Consider the following 9,404-nt stretch of genomic DNA (forward strand, 5'->3'; position numbering starts at 1 on the left):
ATTACCAGGAATACACCCAGAAGTATTGAAAGCAGGGACACAAACAGATATATGCGCACTGATGTTCATGGTGGTATTAGTCACAATTGCCAAAAGTTGGAAGCAACACAAGTGTCCATTAACTTATGAATGGATAAACAAAATATGGTATAAATATACAACGGAAAATTATTCAACTATAAGAAGGAAAAAAGTACTGACACATACAACATGGATGAACCTCGAGGACTTTATGTGGAGTGCAGTAAGCCAGTCACTAAAGAGCAAATGTTGTGTCATCTCATTGATATGAGCTAAGAATGTGGAGCAGACTCAAGAGGTAGCATTTGGAAGATAGATTTCCAGGAGATAGAAAGGGAGTGGAAAGTGGGGAACCGATTTTCAATCTGGGCAGAACCTATGATAAGGTTGATGGTAATGGTTTTGCAGTAGACTGAGGTGATGGTTGTGTAGAATTGTGAGTGTGAACGATGGTGCTGGAGTGTGAGGTTGAGTGGTAAGTGAGGGTTAGAATTATCCATAGTGCTGGGGGGAAGGATGGAAGATGTGATAGGTGTAAGTGTGTCTCAGTGAACTTGAAGAGCTGAGGATTGTGCCTGAGAATACTGCTGTGGGAGTGTTCTTTTGGAATATATGGCAGGGAAGATTTACTGGCGCAAGGTTCAGTGGCAAGGATGTGTGGGGACAGGTGCACCAGGGGTATACCTCCATGAGATATGAATGTGTTTGTGTTGTCATAAGTGTGTTTTCTCAGTGGGCGGAGAACCAGACAATAGCCAACAAAATATTAAGCTCCCATCCTGGGGAGTCCTTCTACTTTCTCAAAGAGAGTGGCCCAAATCTCTGGAGTATATAAGCAGGTCAATGCGCCAAGCCTTCAGTATCAGTGCTTGTACTTACAAACATTATTCCTGTAAAATTGAAACTTAGCACAATAATAACCAATGTAATTATATACTTATTGTTTATATATGGTGATGTATGAATGTTTTACTATAAAATATATATATAAAACATTTTTGATGATGGGCAAGTTTCACCTTAGAAAATAAAGCATATATACAACTTCAAGCAAGACCGTTTCTTCCATCTGCCCCATAATATCTAAGACCCTTCCTAATCTGAAGCAGAATGGACATCATTCCAAATTCTTCAAGACTGAGGGATGTACAAAGATAAAGGGAATGCAACCACAGACTAAAACTGATTTACTGTTATTGTAGTTATTAGCAGGAGGCAAAGGAAGAACTTGTGACAATCAAATAAAGACAGTGGTTAGCCGAGGCTCTGAGGAGAGGGCGAGGGAAGAAAACAGGAAAGGCAGGGCATTTTTAGGGCTTTGGAGTTTTTCTGTTTGGTACTGCATTGACTGACACATGACTTTATGCATTTGTGAAAACCTATAAAACACTACAGCAAAAAATGTGAACCATAATGGAAACTACAGAATTTAGTTAGTTGCAATACTTCAATATTTTTCATCAACTGTAACATATTGTCCCCAATAATATAAGAGGTCATTAATAGGGAAAAACGAGGTTGGGAGAGGGGATGGATTATATGCTTTTTTTATACCAGATTGATGTGTTTTGATTTTAATATTTAAAAATCACTTTTCAATTATTTCAAATATTCTACTCTTGTGATCAAATGGGAGCTCAAGAAGTTATTTCATCACCTCCAGAAAATTTATAATTTACATACTTTAAAATGTAAAATTCATGTTAAATGTGAACTTTTTCAAAATGTACTTTCTCCCTATATGAATTCATAAGTTACCCAACCTTCACTAAGCAGAAATCTACTAATTACCAATTTTCTAATTTGGTGTCAAATTTTAAAATCACTTAATCTAATATGATGTTAGATTTGGAAACAGCAGCTTGAGAAATGAACTTTCTTTAATGTTCAGATTTGCAAAGGAAAAGAGCATTAATATAAATGCTGACAAGTGTCCTGCTTATGTCAGAATCAGACATGAAGTAAAAATATTGCAAATAATCTTCCCATATCTTCGCATTGCAATATTCTAAATTATTTTTAAATCTTGGATTTTGCAGAATCATCTGATGAGGGTTTACTACTACATCCCCTTCCTTAGTGTACATTTTATCCTGTTTACAGTGAATAGTGGCTATTCCCTTCCATCCAGTGGAGCCGGCTTATTGATTGAAAGTGGGATGTGGTGGCATTAGCCTTTTCCATGGCTCATGTCTGAGAGTTGTGCCTTAACAGACTTGAGGAGAGTGACCAGAGGTTGGAGTTTGGAGTGTGTGTGCATGAAATTTTAACCCAGCAAAGATTTAAAAAACAATTTTCCCCACCTGATATCTTATGTGATCTGAAATATGAACAAGATTTATCAAGGGCTGTTTGTAACAGGAAGAAATCCTTTAGAGGAATATCCTTTTCCTTTTCACAGAAAGATCAAGAATTTTCTCTCCCCCTTCCCCAAGCATCTTTTGTGACTCTCCCTGTGCTATGAACAAGAATGATTTCATTTGAGTTAGATTCAAAAAGGTCAGACCTCAGGAAGAAATCCTGGAAGTGAGCCTTTGAAGGAAGGGCTGAGTCATCTGTTGTTGATCAGAGCAACTGAGAGAAGTGGGGAGATGAGGAAGTAAGGCAGGTGACTCCAGTCCTCCAAATCTCATGCTCCTTGTCCCTTTTACTTTCCCATTGTGTAGAGAAGAAGATAGACAAATGACATGACATCAGTATACACAGTTTCTCTCCTGAAGCCAGTGTCACTGCCCAATACCCTCCTGAGAGGCTAAAGTAAATATTTCCTCAGCCATATTCCTTGGAGGAAAACACATCATGAAAAATGAGAAATCTGTAAGATACTGACTCTCTCAAGACCTTGGGATCTGTGTCTTCAAGTTGCTAACTAACTTGGAGTTGTCTAATGTCCACAGTAGGGTTTTCTCAAGAGAAAGAATGAACAAAGGCATTTCTTGGCTGGACATTTGCACTATCTCTAGTCAGACAATATCATAGACCAATCACCCATCCATACACTAGCCCCTCAAGCATATATGTACTATATTCAGTTCTGTGGGAGGTGAAAGTGAAAAATGTAATGTCTTTGTTATCAGATGTTAGATATATATTTTGTTTGCATTTTGTAAACAACTATTTTCATTAATAAACATAAACATTTTCCTTATCAATCAACATTATCCATAACACTGGTGATTGAATAGTGCTTCATTATGAGGAGGCACCAAATTATTTGAATCAAACCCCAATTATTGGTCAGTTATTTTGTTTGTAATTTGATTGTAAATTCAAAACTGTACTGATTAATAGTTTTGTAAATCAATGCCTACACACATTATTATCTATTTACCTCTGGTAAATGCCTTTGTTTAAGGATACCTTTTTTTAGTAATTACTTATTTTCCTTTCTCTATGAAGACTGACAGAAAAACCTCATCTAAAGGTTTACTTTCAATATTATTTAAATATACTGCAAATAAATAAACAATAATAGGGATATTTTCCTAAATTCAATTCCCAATGCCTATTTTTCTGTTTACTTGAGTAGGTCAACGGAGAAAATTAATCTGACATCAGAGGGAGAATTTATTTTGCTTGGGTTCTCAGACCAGCCACAAATGGAGGTAGTCCTTTTCACAGTAGTCTTGATATCCTGTCTTTTGACACTCATAGGCAACTCAGCAATTGTCCTGTTCTCCTTTCTGGGCCCTAACCTCCACATGCCTATGAATTTTTTCCTCACAAATCTATCCTTTCTTGACGTTTGCTTCACAACCAGTATTGTCCTCCAGCTATTGTGGAATCTGAAGGGGCCAGCCAAGACCATCACCTCCACTGGCTGTGCCAAACAGCTCTATGTGTCACTCTCTCTGAGCTCCACTTACTGTGTTCTCCTTACTGTTATGGCATTTGACGGCTATGTGGCTGTGTGCAGACCTCTCAATTACACTGCTGTCATGCACCCTTCATTTTGCAAGACCTTAGCAAGAATAGCATGGCTCAGTGGAGTGGGAAACACTGTCATCCAGAGTACCATCATTCTTTGGCTTCCTCGATGTGGCATCATCATACCTGCCATGATGATGCCACATGCCCACCATGATCGAGCTGGCATTTGTTGACATCCACAAAAATGAAGTCCAGCTCTTCATGGCCACCCTAGTTCTGCTCCTTCTTCCTATGGCCTTGTTAATGGTCTCCTATGGGCTCATTGCTCAAGCAGTGGTAAAAATTAAGTCAGCCCAAGCTTGGTGCAAAGCCCTGGGGACCTGTGGATCCCATCTAATAGTGGTGTCCCTTTTTTTTGGGCCCAGCGCTGTCATCAACATCTAACCCAAGAGATCCTACAGTCACAACCAGGGCAAATTCCTCATCCTCCTCTACACAGTTGTGATTTCCACCCTCAATCCCCTCATACGTACTCTGAGGAATAAGGATGTCAAAGAAGCTCTGAAGACGTTGCTGAGGAGAGAGAAAATTCCTAACGAAAAATCAGGATTCAGTGCCTTTGTCTTCTGGAAATATCCTTAAGAGACACAATGTAAATATCTGCTCCCAAGTCTATTTTATGTATGTCATTTATTTCCCTGACTGTATATACATAGATAAGGCTAAAACAATCTGAGAAATGAAATACATTCAGATAAACTTGTGCTGTTCTTGTAACTTTCTTTGTGAGTGTCTGTGTTTGTGTACAACAATTCCTGTGTCTATATGTAGTTCCAGAATTAAAGCAGAGTTTAAATTTCAAACAATTTACAGAAAAAGAAATGTTAGTGTGATGAAATTTCTGTAGCATCGTCTTTGAAATATCCCTTGTATTATATTATTTAAAACATTTTTGTACACATTATGCTGATTCTTTTAAGGAAAATAAGAACAAACTCAAACTTGAAAATAGGTGTGGGAATGGTTTGTATTTATTAATCTGAGATATGAATCTACTTGAAATGCTACTAAGGTAAATTATATATATATATATATATATATATACACACACACACATATATTTAAAAAATGTTTTTACCACTAATCAATCATATTATTTATGTGCAGATGGCCCAAAGGCCTGCTCTGAGATACCTTGTATTCAATCTTATTTGTCAGTCTATTTTGTGTCCTTGGACTTTTTGTTGAGATAGCACATGGTTTCTGGAACCAGACTGCCTGTGTTTGAAATTCATCTCTTCTATTGACTTTTTGTGAATAACCCTCTGCTATTTTTATTTCTTTTTAAAGATACTTAGATTACATAAATGTTACAGAAAAAATAAAGGGGATTACCATATTCCCCACTCCCTACTGTTCCCACAGTTTGCCACATTAACAACATCTTTCATTAGTGTGGTGTATTTGTTACAATTGATAAACACATGTTGGAGCATTAATCCACTAAGTGTGGATTATAGTTTACATCACAATTTACACTCTCCCCCACAAAATTTTGTAAGTCATGACAAGATATATAATGGCTTGTATCTGTCATTGCGATGTCATTCAGGACAATATCCATGACCCAAAAATGTCCCTGTGTTATACTTGTTTTTTTCCCTCTCCCTCCACTCAGATACTCCAGTGGCCACTGCCTCCACATCATTGATAAAAGTTTTTCCATTGATAGAATCACAATAAGCCTATACTAAAATACCTGTAAGTTTACTCTAGTCCAGCATTCATTCCCCAATCCTGAGGATTCTGGGATGATGATGTCCACTCCACCTCTAATTGTGAGGATGCTTAGATCCCATGGGGGCAACTGGATGGGACTATCTTGCTTACAGTTGCAGATGCTCTCTGTTCCTTGGAATGGTCATTGCCCAGCATCCTCTTCTTGTTAGTTGTCCTGGGTGAGTCCAATGAACTGCAGAATAGGTGGTGGAACACTTGAGGTTCAAGGACTGGCTGGCACATGGACAGCCCAAAGATTTAAGTCTCTTGGACATACACCTATCAACTCCAGCACTAACTATAGGTTCAAATAGAAGGGGTAGAAGAGCCATGTTTAGGGAAACCACACCTGAGTCCATCTCTGTCACACTGAATAGCATAAGTTCCCATGTAGGGCCCACTGGCATGGCCCCAAACTCCTGAGCTCTCTGTCTTGCCTATAGTATCTGAATATTTCTGTAATTTTAAGGAATATTTAATTTGGGTGTCAATGAGATCTTGCTGAAATGTACATAAACGTAATCTCTGGAATGACTTCCCTACTTACTTGAAGTCTTTTTGCCTAATAAACTCATTTGTCTTTACCCTTTCCTCCTTTTGGTCAACATTTAATTTCAATTGCATTGCATTGCTATATGGTGCTTGGTAGTAATCCTTAGTGCCAGAGATGCTCATCCTTGGGAGTCATGCTCCATGCTGGGGGGAAGGTAATGCATTTATATGCTGCATTCAGCTTAGAGAAAGGCCACATTTGAGGAAAAAGGAGACTCTCAAGAAGTAACTCTTAGGCACCCTATAATGTTAGGCTAAGTTTTAATTTCAAAAGTAAAGGTTCATGAGTATACGTATCAATATCAAGGGCCTATCAATAGTCTTTCCTCCTTCACAAGTCACTGCCCCTAAACTCAGGGGATTCTTGTTGTCACATTAGAGAATATGGCAGCTTTTGGTTATAGTGTGAATCTCCACCACTGTGATAATGCCCCATGACTGCTTGAACAAGTTTATATATCTTATAGCTATGTTCCAGGTGAACCTTTTCCCAAGTATCCCCATCACTGACATCCCACATTCATGATCTCCTGTGCCATAGTTGTAAACCTTCTGTGATTCAAAACTTCTTAAAAAATGAAGCAAGGAAAATGACTGAATACAATTAATAAGAAAATGAGATGAGAGTCGGGGCAAGAAGGCATCTGAGTGAGTGCACCTTATGGACTCTCTGCGAAGAGACTGCCAAGTGGGGTTGGAGTCTTGCCAGAGTAGGCTCTCTTGGGGACTTGCAGGGTGGAGGGTGTGTGGACATCAGTCTGGAGAGAGAGTGGCAGAGGTGGGTGCTTGCCAAAGGTAGAATTGCGGCTTACAAGTACAGAGGTCGGAAGCTGTGGACTGGAGGGACCCTTACCCCCGAGGGGCCGGCAGCTGTGGTGTTTCCTGAGAACTGTCAGTTGTGTGGTGGTGTTCCTGGGCCCCATGGTCCCCAGATGCGTGGTCTCCAGGTCAGTGTCCCCTGAGCCCCCATAGCCTGTGTTCCATGGACCTATGTGCCCTGGGTCTACAGAGTCCCAGACATCCCTTTCCCAAGTCCAGTGCTCCCAGAGATCCAGGGTTGCCTTAGTCCTCTGGTTTTGGATTGACTCTATGGGTGGGAGGGAGTTGATGGGGGGGGGAGCCGTACGGGGCCTGACTTGTGTAGGTTCAATTTTCTGGTGTCCCCCTCCCCACCCTTTTATCTTTCCTTTTTTTCTTTTCTTGTGCTTGAAGGAGCATACCTGCTGGCTTGGGGAGAATCTGGGAATAGAGGAGTGGTGAATATGCTGAGAAAGCCCAATTCACCTAAATACCCTGGGAGAGGAAACTGGGTGTGAGAGAAGGTGGAGTCAGAAAATCAACTAGCCCTGTCATAGCATACCTAAAGGATAAGGACTGTGGGAGGTGCTTTCCAAGTTTCCAATAGTATACTTGGGGTTCCTGGTGAGGTGTGGGTTTTCTCTCTGTGGAAATTAAGAGTCAATGTTTTCTGTGCAGAGCTGATTCAATAAGGACCCACTTGAATCTCCTACTGGACCTCTCAGGCAGCTTTACTGTTGCTTGGGAGAGAGGGAAAGTGAGGAAGGGAGAAAAGAGGGAATGTCAGATCCCTAAGTGTTTTATTTAAATACAAACAGGATCCCTTGCTTGAAACTTTCCCTAGTATTTGGTTAGTTTTTCCTTGTTTTTCCTTCCTCTTTATTTTCCCAAGGCCCTTTTTTTCTTTCTTTCTCTTTTTCTTTTTCCTGCTTACTTCCCCACTCCCTTTTGTCCCTTTTTTTCCTCTTTCTTTCTTTCTCTGCTTTCTTATTCTTTTTATATTAGGTGCTGCAAGGAAAGCTTCACATTTGCTGTATTTCCTCATCCTCCATTTACTTGTTTCTGTGTGTATTGATTTTGACCACCAACACTCTTTCCTTTCCTCTACATCTTTCTGTCCTCCATTATTGATTGTTTCTGTTACATTACACCTCCCTTTATTTGCCCCCCTAATTTTCTGACTTTTTACTACTAATACCTTTGTTCTGTTTTCTGCCTTATATTTGTTTTATATTATTGTCCTCTCTTTTCTCTCTATTTTTTTTTATATACTCTACTTTTCTTACTGTTATAACTCTACAAACCTTACATGAGTCTAATATCCATTCTCCGGTATCTCACATGGTACTTCTATTAATATTTACTACCAATACTACTAATATTCATTTTCTTTTCTTACTCCTTTTGCTTCCTCTGGCCCTATTATTTTCCTTCAAATGAACTTAGCCAACAACAAGGAAACAGAATAAGAAGAACAAAGTGACAAAGAGAACACTTAACATGCATGCAAAAACAACTAATTAAAATCCAAACTAGACAAAGAAGCTAAGCAACTGACAAAACCTGTCAAGATAAAATGATGACCAGACAACAACAAAAAACTACAAACCAACACAATAATGAGGAAAACATGCCCCAATCCAATGAACAAACTAAAAATCAGTAAGAGGAGCAGAACATTAAACAAGTAACTAAATATCTCAAAACATATATTAGGGACAAATTTAATGAGGTGAAGGAAGAGATTAAGAATATGAAGAAAACAATTGGAAAGAATACAGAAGAAATTGCAAAAATAAGCAAAAAGACAACAGATATGCTGGTGATGAGCAGCACAATTCAAGACATCAAAAATAAACTCTAAGAAAATAACAGCAGAATCAAAGAGACCGAGGAGAGATTAAGTGATGTGGAAGACAGCACATCTGAAATTTAACAGATAGTAGAAATGGTCCGTAAAAAGATAGAAAAAATCCAGCAGAGGCTTAGGGACATGAATGGCAATGCAAAATGCCCAAACATATGCATTATAGGCATCTCAGAAGAAGAAGAGAAGGGAAAGGGGACAGAAGGCATATTGCAGGAAATAATTCCTGAAAACTTCCCACACCTATTGAGGGAGATGGGTGTACATGTCCAGGAAGCACGATGCACTCTAAACAGCATAAGTCCAAACAGGCCTACCCCAAGACATACACTTGTCAAGATATCCAATGCTCAAGACAAAGAGAAAATAATAAAAGCAGCAAGAGAAAAGAGAACCATCACTTACAAATGAGACTCCATAAGATTAAGTGCTGATTTCTCATCCGAAACCATGGAGGTAAGAAGACTGTGGTATGACATAGTCAAGGACCTAAAAGAAGAAAAATTCCAACTGAGAA

General features: G+C 39.0%; 1 pseudogene; it reads left to right on the forward strand.

The window, feature by feature from the left end:
* The first annotated feature begins 470 nt into the window (after positions 1 to 470).
* LOC101447338 (olfactory receptor 2G3-like) lies at positions 471 to 4,533 on the forward strand (annotated as a pseudogene).
* Positions 4,534 to 9,404: the final 4,871 nt, after the last annotated feature.

This window comes from Dasypus novemcinctus, chromosome 22 (genome assembly GCF_030445035.2).
Source record: "Dasypus novemcinctus isolate mDasNov1 chromosome 22, mDasNov1.1.hap2, whole genome shotgun sequence".
In the NCBI taxonomy this organism is placed as follows: Eukaryota; Metazoa; Chordata; class Mammalia; order Cingulata; family Dasypodidae; genus Dasypus; species Dasypus novemcinctus.